This window comes from Dipodomys spectabilis, unplaced genomic scaffold (genome assembly GCF_019054845.1).
Source record: "Dipodomys spectabilis isolate Male_0828 unplaced genomic scaffold, ASM1905484v1 ptg000140l, whole genome shotgun sequence".
Taxonomy (NCBI): Eukaryota; Metazoa; Chordata; class Mammalia; order Rodentia; family Heteromyidae; genus Dipodomys; species Dipodomys spectabilis.
The window spans coordinates 15,831,762-15,848,381 of record NW_024870817.1 but is presented as its reverse complement, the minus strand read 5'-3'; positions in this window follow the sequence as shown (position 1 = coordinate 15,848,381).

Genomic DNA, 16,620 nt, shown 5'->3' with positions numbered 1-16,620 from the left:
CTCTTTTAAGGAGAACCAACAATTTTAACAGTCATTCTGAAGACATTCAAAACAATCTCATTCTCATTGATTACTGGGATCAGTTCAACTGCTTTCTTTGTTCAGAAATAAAAACACTTTAACAAAGAAAATTTGAATCAGTGGCTGATAGGAATTTGTGAATTGTATAGCTAGCCAAGAACAAAGCCAAGCTTCTTAAAAACATGAAGACTAGAGGAATTCAGCTTACATAGTTTGGTAGTAGGTACAGAAAGATTTGTAATGCTTTCTTGAAGAAAGTTGATGAAGTTATGACTAAATCTCAGAGAAAGGAGTATAGAAATTTCTAACAAAGAATTTCTGTCCCTGTGGGATTGCCACCTAACCACAAGATTGCTATGTCCAAAATACACTTAACATATTCAATTGTGATCAATGAGAATCACAGTATTTAAATTTAACAATCAGAAGTACCAAAAGACCTCTACACTCCCAGTCAAATGAGTAAGTGCTGGCAAATTATCAAAATCTAGATTTAATAAAATGATATTAGTCACCTTTCAAGGTGTCATCTCAGTGTAACACTGAGATCAAAGTCCTGATCTGAATATGTCAAACCCACTGCAAGATGCCAGGTGGCTTGTGAATCAGAGAATTGTCAGACATGAGCATCTATTTAGCTCTGCTGGTAAAGGGAAATGTATAGTTGGTTTTTATGAGTTCGGACTCTGACATCTCTTTCTTTTCTAAGAAGTAATCTACCAGATGCTGCCTGAATTTTGTTTATTCACAATGATTAGCATGCATCAGTACAGGGTTCAGTGAAAGTGTTGGGCCATGATCTATTCTATGTTATGATTTAAGCAAAATCTTTAAGAACACTGACCTGGAAACTGAAATGAGGTGAGTGATAAAAAGAATGAGCTCAGGAGAGATGAAAAAGGACCTGTAGTCTCACATTTCTAATTCATAAAAATGGAAACAATATTAACAACTGGACCAGTAGCAAAGGTAGATTTAAGGGTGTCTTTTCCTAACACATGACAGTATATTATATCTTATAAAACACTACGTATCATTGTACATTTATTTAACAGTTATTTATTATTCAAATTATTGAAAGCATTTTTTCTGGTTTCTTTAGACAAATCAGAGAGCTAAAAGAAATAAGCTTTTGCTTTAATGGAACTCCAATGTTAGCAAAACAGAAAGACAATAAGCAATCGATGGTTTATTTTTTGTTTATTTTAAAGTATATGTCATCATATGTGAAAAGGGTAAAGATAATGAAAAAGTAGTGCCAAGTAGAAAAGGAAGTTATGAGTGTAGTATTGGGGAGTGGATAGTAAAATTAACTAGGGATATCAGGTTAAGGTTAGTTTCTTTGTGAAGATGATAATTGGGAAAACATGGAAAGGTATCAGAAAGTTGGACTTTTGGAGAATGCTATGGTTCAAACGTAGTCCTAAAATAGAGATGTAAATTATACGTCTAAGGTGCGTAATAATAAGTAGTTTTGTTCAGAACAATCGTGTGGTCTAGATCTTGCATGGCCCTGTCTACTACGTAAAGATTTTGACTTTTACTGAGTTGAAGAGGATTTCAGTACACACATTAAACAAAAAGTGAAATACTTTGGATTTTATTACAAACAATCTTTCACCACTGTTTCAAAGGTGGACTGTCTAAGAGCATGTCTCAAGTCCTAGAGCACCTGCATAGCAATAATAAGTCATAGAGTTCAAACAGATACTGCCTTCTTTATTTATTAATAAAATAAAACACTGTGTAAAAGGTCAGATATAAGAAAAGACACCAGGCACGAGGTGCTTTAGAAAGCCCAGAGAAGATGTTAACTTGGTTCAGGATGGTAGCAGTGGAATAATAAGCAGTGATTATCTTTGAGGTTTACTTTAGTGTGCATGCAAGCAATAGGATTTTCTGATGGGTGAGATTGCAGAGGATGAAAAAATTAAGAGGACCCAAGATGACATCAAGATTGTGATTTGATAACTGAGAGGATGCAGACTTGGGGTGCAATGTTTCAGTTTGGGCATACTAAATCTGTTCATTCTTTACTATTCTTCCAAATATAAGTTTTGTTTTTTTTTTTTTTAATTTAATTTTATTTTATTTGAGAACATACTGTACAGAGGGGTTACAATTACATGGGCAGGAAAATGCATACATTTCTTACCAAGCATTGCAGCCTCCTCCTTTGTTTACCCTTCACCTCCCTTCCCAGCCTCCCCCCTCCCCCCCACCCAATCATACCCCCCCTCCCTCCCCCCCACCGACATTGTAAAGCTGGTTTTGACATGACATTTTGTACTTCTCATTGTTGCAACAGGTCCACCTGAATCCTTAAATGACTTGTTTGTCCCCGTCTCCTCCACATGTTATACTGACATCAAATATAGTGAAAGCGGGGGTTACACTGTGGGGGAGGGACATACAAAGCAACAAAGAAATAATATTATAAATGCGTTAGAAACACATGCATGAATGAAACAAAAACATTAAAATACATATTTGAGGGTTCGTTTTCCTAACATCACATTCTCTGACTTTTTCTGCTTGACTCATACCTATACTAGATATTGCAAATAAGGGAAACCATGGGACCTATGTTTCTTTGGGCCTGGCTTACTTCACTTAATATAATTTTTTCCAAGCCTTTCCATTTCCTAACAAATGGGGCAATGTCATTCTTTCTGATGGAGGCATAGAATTCCATTGTGTATATATACCACATCTTCTTGATCCATTCATCTACTGAGGGGCATCTGGGTTGGTTCCATATCTTAGCTATGGTAAATAATGCTGCAATAAACATAGTTGTGCTGGTAGCTTTAGTGTGGCCTTGTTTGTGGTCATTTGGGTAAATGCCCAAAAGTGGGATTGCTGGGTCATTGGGGAGCTCTATATGGAGTCTTTTGAGGAACCTCCATACTGCTTTCCAAAGTGGTTGAACAAGTTTACATTCCCACCAACAATGAAGTAAGGTTCCTTTCTGTCCACATCCCCTCCAGCATCTGTTGTTGTTAGAGTTCTTGATTTTTGCTGTTCTAACTGGAGTGAGGTGATATCTCAATGTTGTTTTGATTTGCATTTCTTTTATGGCTAGGGATGTTGAACATTTCTTCATGTGTCTATTGGCCATCCTTCTTTCTTCTTCAGAGAAGCTTCTCTTTAGGTCTTTCGCCCACTTACTTATTGGGCAGTTGTTTCTTTGAGGATTTGTTGTTGGGTGGTTTAATTTTTTGAGTTCCAAGTATATTTTAGATATGAGACCCTTGTCCGTTGTATGGCTAGTAAAGATCTTCTCCCAATCCGTGGGCTTTCTATTGATCTTGCTAGCTATGTCATTTGCCCTGCAGAAGCTCTGCAACCTTATACAATCCCATTTGTCCAACCTTTCTTTGATTTGTTGTGTTTCCGGGTCTCTATTCAGAAAATTTCGGCCTGAGCCGAGGAGACCCAGGGTTTCTCCTATTCCATCCTGTAATGTTTTCAGAGTGTCTGCTTTGAGTTCAAGGTCTTTGATCCATTTGGAGTTGATTCTGGTGCAGGGTGATATATAAGGATCTAGCTTTAGTTTTCTATAGTTTTTTTGGATTCTAATTCATTTAATTCTGATTTAATTTTGATTATTTCTTTCCGTCTACTGGATTGGGGTTTATCTTGCTGCTCTTTTTCAAGGAGGTTTAGATGTGTCATTAAATTGTTAGTTTCAGATCTCTCCAATTTGTTGATGTAGGAGCTCAGAGCTATAAACTTGCCTCTGAGTACTGCCTTTGCTGTGTCCCAGAGGAGCTGGTATTTTGTGTGTTCATTTTTGTTGAATAGCATGAACATTTGAATTTCCTTTCTAATCTCTTCCATGACCCACTCATGATTCAGCAGTGTGTTGTTCAGCCTCCATGTGATACCGGACTTTCTTTGGTGGCTTTTGGTGTTGAGTTCTAACTTTATTCCCTTGTGGTCAGAGAGAATGCAAGGTATAACTTCAATGTTTCTGAATTTAGACAAGTTTGCTTTGTGGCCTAAAATGTGGTCTATTTTAGAAAACGTTCCATGTGCTGCTGAGAAAAACGTGTATTCTGATGCTGCTGGGTGAAATGTTCGGTAAATGTCTGTTAAGTCTAGTTGATCTATGCAGCAGTTTAGATCTGCGGTTTCTCTGTTGAGTTTTTGCCGAGTTGATCTATCTAGTGGGGAGAGTGGTGTGTTAAAATCCCCAACGATTAATGTCTTTGGATCTATATGGGATTTGAGGGAAAGTAGTGTTTCTTTGATAAATTTGGGTGCTCCATTGTTTGGTGAATAGATATTTAGAATTGTAATATCCTCCTGAAGGAGAGATCCTTTAATTAGTATGTAGTGACCTTCTTTATCTCTTTTCACGAATTTTAATTTGAAGTCTATTTTATCTGATATTAGGATTGCAACTCCCGCCTGTTTATGGGGTCCGTTTGCTTGGTAGATTTTGTTCCAGCCTTTAACATTGAAAATGTGTTTGTTTTCACGGGCAAGATGTGACTCCTGCAGGCAGCAGATAGAAGGGTCTTGTTTTTTAATCCAACTAGACAGTCTATGTCGCTTAATTGGAGAGTTCAGTCCGTTAACATTAAGAGATAGGACTGAGAGGTATTTGGGAGTTCCTGCCATGTTATCTACCTTTTTGGAGGCTGCGAAAACTGGGTTCTTCCTATGGTTCTTGGATTCTCAGTTTGGGTGCAGTTTCTTGGCCTTTATTGCGGTCTTGTTGGTTTTCTATGTGTAGGACATCTTTAAGAATCTTTTGTAGGGCTGGTTTGGTGGAGATGTAGTGTTTCAATTTTTCTTTGCTATGGAAGGTTTTTATTTGGCCTTCGGTTATGAAGGAGAGTTTAGCTGGGTACAGTATTCTTGGTTGATAGTTGTTTGTTTTTAGGGCATGGCATACATCGTTCCAGGCTCTTCTTGCTTTGATTGTCTCTGCTGAGAAATCTGAGGTGATTCTAATTGGTTTCCCTTTATAAGTGATTACCCTTTTCTCTCTGACAGCTTTAAGGATCTTTTCCTTGTTCTGAGTTGATCCTGTGTGGATTATAATGTGGCGGTGGGATGTCCTATTCTGGTCTGGTCTATTTGGGGTTCTAAAGGCTTCTTGTATCTGGACAGGCCTATCTTTTTGCATGTTTGGGAAGTTCTCTGCTAGGATCCTGTTAAACAAATTTCCTAGACCATTAACTTCTGTTTCTAAGTGCTCCTCTACACCCATTATCCTTAGATTAGGCCTTCTGATGGTGTCTTCCAGGTGTTGGATAGATCTATCATATTTCTTGGACTTGTCTTGGATGGTTGTATGTTCTTTCTCTATAATATCTAGGCTGTCTTCAATCCCTGAGATTCGATCTTCTGCATGGTCTAACCTGCTGTCAAGACTCTCTACTTTGTTTTTTATCTCTTTTCCTTCTAGTTGGTCAGCTTTGATGGCTTCAAGTTCTTTGTTGAAGCTCTGTTTTAGGTCTTGTATGAATTTCTTTACTTCCTTAATTTGGTGTTCAGTGTTTGTCCTCAAATCACTTAGTTGATTGGTTATGGTTTCTTTGGGCTCCCATTCCTTCTGTTGGGTTCCATTCAGCATTCACTTTGTGGTCTCCCTGACTTCCTTCAGCTCTTTGTTAATGGATTCCATGAATGCCTTTAGTGATCTTTGTGTGTTCTCTACCTGGTCTCTCAATTCCTGTATTACTCTTTGATTAGCTTCCTCCTGTTCGTGGGATTCCTGCAGATCTCTTTGAGTGTTCTCAGCCTGCTCATGCCATTCCTCCCTTTCTCTTTGAGTATTCTCAAGTTGTTCACGCAAATCCTGTATCAGTTTTTGAGTAGCTTCCTCACGCTTATGATATTCCTGTATAAACTTCTGGGATGCCTCCTCTCTCTCCCTGTCATGCTCATACAGAGTCCTTTGTACATTGTCAAACTTTTCATTTATCATGTTTGCCAGCAGTGTTTGTAGAGCTGTTTGGGAACTCTCCTCTGGATTATTCATTATCTGTTCTAACCCCTGATTATCAAGATTGGGAATTGAGATACCCGAATTTGCCATTTTTCTTGTGTTTTTCCGGCTTACTCTGCCCATTTGAGATGAAGATAGCACCAGTTTTGTGCTAGAACACTATCTTAAGGCAACCATCAACCAAAGTTTGCATTTGTACAGTCAATAGTCTACAGATACAATCTAGTTCAACAGATACATCTATTCGACATCAAACAACTATATGTTAAAGGACTTCGAACCGCAGAGAAGAATTTGGAAAACCAGAAATTATTAGGGTTAGGGAGAGATGTGGGTAAAAAATAGGAATAGATTGGTGTGGGGAGGCACAGGGAGAGTTAACTATGTCCTAATCACAGTGCAGGAAATAGGTTGGGTAGGATGCAAGTAGAGAGAGAGAGAGAGAAAGAAGAAAGGGAAAGGGGAATGAAAAGAGACCAGAAAAAAAAATAGAAACGTAAAAATTAATGTTATTTTAGAGATTAAAAGACCATCTATTTATAGAGGAATATGAATATGTTGAGAGAAAGGGAGGGACATAGAGGAGATGTGGAAAACTTTAAAAAAATGCTTAAAATATTATATAGGTATAAAGAGGTAGTACTGCTATTAATGAATTTAAGTCTCAGAGGTTTTGAATTGAGTAATAAGTTTGTGGGTTAAGTGTGTACACAATGGGGGGTAGGGTCTACTGGTTAACTATGGGTTTATCTGAGGATGTGCAGGACAAGAGTTAAGTCACATAAAGAAGAACAAAGAGGAAAAGATGGAAAGGATAGGAAAGTGAGAAGAAAAGATCAGAAGTTCAGTAAAGCTAGACAAAAAACAAAAAGATAATTAAGAATGAAAGAAAAAGAGAAAGAAGACAAGAAAAGAAAGGAAAACACACATTCACGTATTCCTAAAATAAAAATTATAAGAGGAGAAAAGAAAAAAAAAAGTTAATGGAAAACAATTATTTTTTCAGAAGAGGCAAAAATTAAAGATTAATAAAAGTCTTAGAAAAGCAAAAAAAAAAATTTTATATATATATAAGGTAACAAAAAACGAAGAAAAAAAAACAAAACAAAAAAAAAGAAGAAAAGAAAAGAAGAAGAAGAAAAAAAAAAAGTCTTTGATTTTTTTTTTGGGGGGGGGAGGGGTGGGAAGAGTCCTGTATCTCCCTTTTGTCTGTAACCAGAGTGTGGTTGGAGTCTCTGGTCAGCTTGAGGTCCTGTGGCTTGATTGGTTTCTTAAGTCAGTTTGTTGGAACAGGCAGAAAAATGCTCTGCTTTACCCAAGATTTTGAGATTCCCCCTCCCAGGTTAGTTTACTGGGAGGGTGATCTGCTTTGAGAATCACAAGAGGGGGATGCAGTGATGAGGCTAGGTTCTGGGTAGAGTTGAGGCCTTTCAACAAACAGTAGCTTTTCCCTGGGGCTATTTTGTGAAAAAAACTCACAGCACCCAGCCTGGAGCCATTCTCATGGTTTCTGTTTTTCAATTGATTGTGGAGGCTGCTAGAGGGAGGGGCAGCCTCTGGCTCTGGTTACCCGGTGAGGAGAGCCACTCCAATGGCTGGCGCCTGAGCTGGGTGACTTTTCCCTGGATGGAACTGAGTCTGTGAGGTCACTTCGCCGTTAAGTTCTTGTGACCTGCTAAATGACTCGTTTTACTCCAAGGCCTGAGCTGGAGCTAGCCGCTCCTCCGAGCTTTGTCGGTATCCAAGATGGAGATCACCGGTGCTGGGGTGGGGGAGGGGTGGCCTTCCCTCCTCTGCTCCCTGGGAAGGAGTGAGGAAGTGGGGCTTCTACTCACGCCGAGTCTTGGATCCTGGGTCGTCTCTGGTCTGCAAAGTGCAGGATGAAGTTGTCCGCTCCTTGTCGGTTCTTGCTGGTGTTGAGTAGAATCCGCTCGCCCGCTGCGTCTGGCTCCTTCGTCCTGGACTCTCTGTGTGAGCGCTCAGGTATGGCCGCGGCTGCGGTCGCCGCTGCGACCCTGCCGCCGCAGCAGCAGCTGCTGGCAGACGCTCAGATGTGTCTGCTTGGCTTCCCCTCTCTTGGCTAACTCTCTGTCCTGTGATGGCACACTTGGTGTGATTCTCTGGCTTGGGACTGTTCACTGGAACTCTGAAACTGTTTTCTATGCAAGAGCTTGTTCAGATTCCAGCTTCTCCTCCGCCATCTTCCCGGAAACCTACCCAAATATAAGTTTTGATAGGCGGTCAGAGATATATATCTAGAAACCCAGAGATACAAGTCCAGTAATAAAGATTTATAAACTTTCTACATGTAAGCGGTATTTAATTCAGGAGACTGAAAATAAAGCAAACCAGAGAAGAAGAACAAGATGACCTAATGACTCATCCATGGATAACTGTGAAAATTTGTCTGCTGAAGATTGAGAAATTAGCACAGAAGACTAAGAATGGAAAACTATTGGCAAAGAGAGAAAATCAAGGATTTTCTGTACTGGAAATCAGATGATAAATAAGTTTCAAAACTTTGTGTCAAATGCCATCATCATAGCAAATAAATGAGAATAAAAACTCACTATTGAATTGATTTCACACTGTAGTGGTCATAGTAACTGTAAGAGTGATTGCAAAGGTGATGAAGGATAAAAATACGTCTGAATCCATCCCGCAGATTATGACTGCAGGGAAACAAACAGCACCACCCAACCACTTACTGAGAGACACTGGAAGGCAGAAAACTGAGAAGGTGGGGTCAGGGGAGGGGAGTCAGACTCCCCTCAGACTATGAAAGTGAAAGCAGTGTCCAGAGAAGAGGTTAAGTATGGAGAAATTTTGTCCATGAAAATCCATGCAGTCTAGAAGGAACAGTGGAAGGATTCCATAATTGGCGAGTGGTAGGAGAGAGGGAACAAGTTGGAAGTTATGCAGAACTCTAGGAAATCGCCTGATATGACAGGTGATTGGGATTCTGGGCCTCTTCTGAGGATTGACAGGTACAGACCACAATGGACATCATGTGACTAGATTAGTGCATTCAGCGTACACGGTAGCCAAGCAGTGTCTGGGAAGTTGGAGTATTTAGTTTTTCCTTTGGACCTGTTGGCAGAAACCATCTGAGGAAGTTCTGAATATTTGTATTCCCAAGTAAGGAACTCAGTCACAACCACCCTTGCAGTGAAGTTTAGATTTCTGAGGAAAATTGTATGTTACTATAACTCACAATTCCCCTTTATCCCCAAGAAGAAGGCCTGTAGAAAACATAGTCTTTGCCTCACATGAGGGTTTGTTTTACACCTTGCTATAGCTTGAGCATGCCTTAAATGTGTCCCTCAATGGCTAATGGCTAATAGACCCTGTATCCTCTCCGTGGCAATGTTGAAAGTGTTAGAGTCTTTAAGAACTGGGGCCTAGAAGAAGGTAATTAGATCAGCAGTTCACTGCTTTGGAAGGAATCATGTGCTCATCCTGGAGTGAATTAGTTCTTAAGAGAGCAGGTTGTTACAAAGCAAGGCCATTTCTGCAGGCTGATACCTGTCAGATACTCTACTGTCTTGTGATGCACACAGAGACCTTTGCTCTTTAAACTTCAGAACTATGAGCTAAATAAAATTTCTTTCATTATACATAACCTAACCTTGGGATTTTTGGGTTATAGCAAGATATACTGATTAACATAGATTTCTCAAGAGATAAGAAAGGAATTACCACAAGTCCCCTGACTCTGACTTATCTCTGTGAAAGACAGAGCTTCTAGGAAGACACATAGGACTACTACTCTTTGGGCCCTAATAATGGAGACTAAATACCTTTGAGAAAGTGTAGTCTCAAGAAGATATTACCAGCTGAAGATATCACTAAAAGAGGAAGTATGAATGTGAGGAATAAGAAAAGATGTCTAAAATTCACTGATTTTTTTTGTGAAGTTCATAAACATACAGGTCACATCACTCAGTCTGTTACAATAAAGTACAATTAGTCATTTTGGTTACAAACAAATGACATACTCAAGCTATTAACTTGGAATTTGATATCAGCTCCAATTGCATTATGTGATTTTGATGAGAGGTGGTGGATTCATATACTTTCTGAATATATTTCCATGCTTTTAGTTCTATATACTACTGTTAATTTTTTTAAATTCAAAGTATTTTATAGGAGTCGCTAATATTTTCATTGATTATTCCAGAATAGTTAGTGTAAAGGCTTGTTTTTAAATGTTTTCTCAGTAATTAAAATGGTTCATTAATTCACTCTTAAAATTCAACAAACATGGTGCTTACTGTACATGAAACACCATCAATTTCTTTCATCTCACTTCTCACTTTCTGTCCAAATTGACTGACTCTCCTTGTGTTTTCATCTTCAATTTGAACTTGTTTTTACACATCAAACTAAATGTGATAAATTCCTTGTAGTTCCAGAGGAAAGACCCATGTCAGAATAGCTTTGGTATTTTAAAATATTAGATAGGTAATATATTTACTTGGAATATTAGAATCATTTGATACTCTTCTTTTTGTGAATGGGTTAATTCATCCAACTAGTTCACTAAAGACTCGAATGCCATGACTACAGAAGTTAGGCAGATCTTATCTAGAATCCAATATCCACACAAATTAGTAATGTAGGTCAAGACACATTTCTGAAAGTTTTCTATGGTTCTATGTCTTTTGTGATTCAATTCTAATAATAAGGGCTACTTTTCAATGTTCTTGTAAAGTTTGTGAAAATATGGTAGCACACTGCTTGAAGTATACCAAGGTTTCACTAAATATTTCCTCCTCCTCCTCTTCCTCTTCCTCCTCCTCTTCCTCCTCCTCCTCCTCCTCCTTCCTCCTCCTCCTCCTCCTCCTCCTCCTCCTCCTCCTCCTCCTCCTCCTCCTCCTCCTCCTCCTCCTCCTCCTCCTCCTCCTCCTCCTCCTCCTCCTCCTCCTCCTCCTCCTCCTCCTCCTCCTCCTCCTTCTCCTTCTTCTCCTTCTCCTTCTTCCTCTCCTTCATTGTAGACAATAGAAAAAAATAATAAGTGAGACTTGGTCCCTAACACCAAAGAATTTATGACTACAGAGAAAACACAATGCATACATGAAAAAAGCCACAAAAATATTTGAGATCAAGTGAAGGAGGGAAAAAAGAAGTCCATGAGGAAAAAAAATCTGGTTGAGAGTGACTATCCATTTGCAGTTCTTGAATTAAACATTATACAAAAATAGAAAAGTATACAAGTGAATCTAAGAATGTAAAGGATTATACTAAACTAACAATAGATCCCATCCATCCCCTTCAGAAAAGCAGTATGAGATCTAGAGGGACTAAATTAGAATCCAATACACACTTCTGAAAATGAGAGCTATAAAACCTGGATTGAAGATGTCTTAGAATCAGAGTAGGGGGTAACAATGCTCAACAAGAAATGTACTCATTACCTTACTCACCTAACTGTAACCCCTCTGTACAGCACTTTACAACAAAATAAAATTTTACAAAAGAGATAGGTAAAACAAAGCCTGAAGCGTTTTTATGGATTTAAAAGAAAACTTTTGGGCCAGGACCTATTTACAGTACTAAATCTTTTTGCATCAATGTTCTTCTTAAAGATCAAGGACAAATCTTTACCATCACAATGTCCCTTACCTGCCTTGGCCTGGGAGACTTGGGGAAAGGAGATGTCTTCAGGAAGCAGAGCTTTCAAATGAGAAAGATATGGAGAAGCCAATGGTCATCCTCTTCTCTAGAACTTTGGGATTTACTCAAGAAAGAAAATCCTCTAGTAGTAGTAGTAATTCGGTACAAAGTGAGATTTTAAAAATCTCAGTGTGCCTTTGACTTACATTGTATTTCAGAGTAGCACTCTATAAAGACTTTTGTCTCATTCTCTTGGCCTCCCTACCCATTAGATGAGGTTATATTTTTCCCTTAGTCTCATTAAAAAAGTACTGGGAGGGTATAGGTTCTGGCTTCCCTAGAAAGTGACTTCATCTATTGTAATCATGTTGTGCTATAATATAACAGCTTCTGTCGGAGCTCTAAGTCCTAAAATAGACCTGCAGGACCTCGCTTACTTTGCCTGAGCATGTCACTATTGTACTGCAGTTCTGACAGCCCTGGCAGGGAAACTCAGAGGTGGGGCTCAATTCGTTTGTTCTCATCTCAAAGAACATATAATATAGTAATAGTAGCTAGGAGCACTCCCAAAGGAAGCAAATGCTCACATGGAGCCTACACTATTTCAAAGACCTGAGACACAAAGACTAGCTGATTAGAAAGGGAAAAAAAGAAGTGCTCACTTAAGATTAGAGGCAGGATTGCCTCCTGGTAAAAGCACAGAAGTCAGGCTAGCCTAGACAAAATTCTAAGCCAGGTAAACTAGTATACCTCAAAACCTCAGGTCCTTGTCTATAGATTAGAGAATTGTGGTACCTCTCAAAGAAAGTGATTGCCAAATGCAAACATGATGTAATATGCACAGAGTTTGGCATGTAGTGAATTGTCATCTGATCTCTTCATAGATTCAAAAATTCTATGTGGCAGAAAGAAATCAATGACCTCTAGCATAGATTTTTGATAAGCCTGAAGTTTTATAGTTTGGTTCATACCAAGGTTAACAAAAACCTGTTTTAAGAATTAATCAGGCTAAAGCAGAAACGGTCATATAAGTTGATGTTAGGCAAAATGAACCCCAAGATAAGGATTCAAGTATTTTTTCTTTATTGGGATTGTTTCTAACATCTTTATAAGATGATTTCTTTGTGGTTTGTATGTCCCTCCCCCACGGTATAACCCCTGTTTTCACTGTATTTGATATTGGTATAATTTGTGGAGGAGAAGGGAAAAATCAAATTGTTTAAGTAGGGATACAGGTGGATCCATTGCAACAATGAGATGTACAAGACGTTATGTCGAAAAACGAACAACTTTGGCGGAGGGGGGATGACCCTAGGGGGAGAGGAATGGGGGATGGGGCAGAAATGGTAAGGGGAAACAAAGGAGGAGGTAACAATGCTTGATAAGAAATGTACTCATTACCTTGCCCATGTAATTGTAACCCCTCTGTAAGGTATTTTCACAGTTAAAAAAAAAAAGAATTAGTGAGGTTAATTTGAATTAGGAAAGGGAAGAGGGTCGTCAACAAAATGGTGAGACAAGGGACAAAGGGTGAACCAATGCAACAGCAATTCTCACAGACAATATGTTGGAAATGAACTTTGCAAATTGGATGGGGAAGATCAGGAAGGAGGGAAAGTGAGAGAAAAATGAGGGATGCGGTAACCAATTTGACAAGAAATGTACTCACAAGAAATGTATGTATGTAACTGTAACCCCTCTGTGTATCACCTTGACAATAAAATTAAGCTAAAAAAGGAAAAGCAGAGAAATAATAATAGATGAAAAATAATAATTTGAAGTACATAATAGAGATTTGAATGTAGTACTGATTATATTGCTGCATATCAAAACCAAAAATTTGTCAGGCTAACAATTGTTCTGGGAGATTTCACCAAATGTGGGAGGCCAATCAAGTTCTTTGTGGTGATTCTCTGGTAAGTTCTCTGCTATACTTGTAATTTTATATCTTTATATGATACATTTCCTACTTCCAGAGAGATAGCCAAAAGTCTTGTCATCATGAGTGAAAAGTCAATGCACTGTTGTGTTCCAATTTTCTCACACTAGGAAAAAAGAAGTAGGCGCGGAAATACAATTCATAAAACCATACTCTCACAGAGACTTTGTCCAGTGAACAACAGTTCAGTAAAGAGAAATTTTTGGTTTTGTTTTTAGAATCTAAATAAATGCATCGAAAATAAATGATCAGAATTGCCTGAGTGACTGTATAAAATACAGATTCCTGAACTACGACTAAATTAGAGCCTCTGAGACCATAGAATCCCATAAACTGTATTTTAAAGAAGCATTTCCATATGCCTGTGATTTTAGTGGCCCTTGGACCCCACTTTGAGCATCAATGGTTTAAATAAAGCTTAAATGTACTGAGGGAAATCTAAGGAGAGTTGTACATTTTCAGAAACCCAAAACACTGAACTCATTAAGAAAAGGCTACAAACAAAACAGATATCAGGCTATTTTGGCAAAAACATGGAGATTAGAAAAAGAAGTAAGTTCTTAATAAGCTGAAAGGTTGAATTTATTTTTATTTAGAATGATGAAAGACAATTGCTTTGGATGCAATCTCCTTTTGGACACTCCTGCACCAATTTCTTAAATATGTCGGTTTTATTCTTAAGAAGCAATAATGCGCCAGGCTCTGGTGGCTCAAGCCTGTAATCCTAGCTACTCAGGAGGCTGAGATCTGAGGATCGTGGTTCAAAGCCAGCCCTGGCAGGAGAGACCGTGAGACTCCTATCTCCAATAAACCACCAGAAAACCGGAAGTGGCGCTGTAGCTCAAGTGGTAGAGCGCTCGCCTTGAGCTGAAGAGCTGAGGGACAGCGCCCAGGCCCAGAGTTCAAGCCCCACGACCGACAAAAAAAAAAAAAAAAAAAAAGAAGCAATAATGCAAGACAATCTGTATTCCTATAAAACTCATAGTTTAAGGCCTCCAGTAGTTACTATATCTTCATAGCACAAGTAGCAAAAATCAAATTAAAATAAATACAGATTGATAGCTTAGGAAATGATGAATTTTTTTTTCCCCTATGATAAAAATTTCTGTAGAGTATAAGATTTCTGTAAGTAATAATTCCTACTACGTTGCATCAGTTTGTCCTGTTTTGTTTACCATTGTTGTCAGGATGTCATTTATTTTATTTTATTTACTTTTTTCAAGATTGCCATGTGTTTATCGTGAGGCTTTTCTATTCATTGCTTGAGTATAGTCTTTTTCTTCTGCTGTAGGATAAGATGGGGAAATCTGAACACCACTGTGGAAAGAACAATAAAAGCAATGATATTTTTCCTTAAAAACAACAACATTTCTGGGATTTCTTACTTTTCTGGGGTTGAGGATTTTTTTTAAGTGTAACAATAAAATATTGTGATAGATGGCAGTTCTTCTCTCTTAATTGCACTAAAAGCAAAACACTTATTCCTAAGGAATCGTTGTGGCTTATACAAATACAAATCTTTTTTTCTTTTCAATATAGAGTAAGCCACTCTCCATTTAAAGGATCAGCCCGTGTACAATCACAGTCCCTGGTAGGCTGCCAAACACAATAGGGCATTAATTAACATGTGCTGAGGGATTCATCAACATGCACAGTGGTAGCATGCAATTGGAGCCTTTTTTCCTTCCCCTTTCCTCTCTACGTTGGCAGAATTCATGAAAGATCTACTCTAGTATGTAAATCAGTTCTTGCTAAATGCCTTGTAATGGAGTTCCTTTATTTTTCAAAGCTGTTGTCAGAGCTACTCACATATCTTAGAAAGACACTTACTCTGTCTCTTTTGCCTCTTTAAAATCCAACTACAGTGGGCAAAAATAACATATTTGTTTACTTGTCATGCAGACTGCATTGTAAATAAATCATCTGATAAATTGCTCCCCAAAAAAGAACTGAATAAGATTCATTTCCCTTAATGTTGTACCACCAGTGGGTATGACAGAATTACTCTCCCTGTTAGCCCTGGGTGACAGGATGCTGGTCTGCTTACTTATGTTGACTATTTAGAAAAACACCGCAAGTCAGACTGTGTCTACCTTATACTACCTGGTCTAAGCAGGTTGAAAAAAAAAATAACAGGAGTAGATTTGATTTCCCTTGCTAAGTCCTTGCTTCAGGACATCAGTACCTTTTGCCAGTTCTTTGTTATAGATTCACCATTCAGATTGCACAAACCAGACTATGGACAATAAAAAAAAAATCCATTCTCCTGAAGTAAAGGAGAGATCATGGAAATAGAAAAACTATTTCCATATCTTTTATTTAAAAATGTGTACATGCTTCATTTCTGTCTTAGATTATAAAAATTATGGTTAGTTTTTCAATGAAATACTTTCTTTAAAGTGGCTTAGCAAGAACTTAAAGTAAATGCCTAGTAAATGTCAGTAGAAATGATTTTTAGAAGTGGTGTTAAAGGTGTTATTATTATCATTTATTGTCTTTTATAGCCCAGAAGTCACAAACATTATAACAAACTATAATGAAATTTTTATGTTTTAATCATATTTGATATGTATCTATAAAATGCTTAACTTGGGCAGATAGAAAAGATGTGGACTTTGAGGGTTCAGTTTGACTTCTCACCTGATCTTTAAAGATGTACCTTTTGTACTATTGCTTGAAGAGAAACAGTGCTTCCGGTGTTACATTTACCAGGTTTCCATCCCAGTTCCACTCTTGCCTGCCATTGAGCAAATTATCTAAGCTGTCTGAGGCTCAGTTTCCTCTTTTGCAAAATGGTAATGGTAGTTGTCAAGATTCAGTGAGACGACACGTATCAAACATTTGACAGCATGCTGGCACATAGAAATAACTCAATGGTAGAGACACTCTTAATATACCAGAACTCTTTCTTCTCCCATGTTGAAAGACAGAGGGAGTGTACTTTGATCCTGCTCAGGGGTGAGAAATTGCTTTCTTTTCCCCTAGGGAAGAGAAGGTTCTCCAACCCATTGATGCTCAGAGAAGCTGAGAAAGCGCTGGTAAGCATTCTATGCTGTGGGTTTCTCCTTTGTACTTTCCC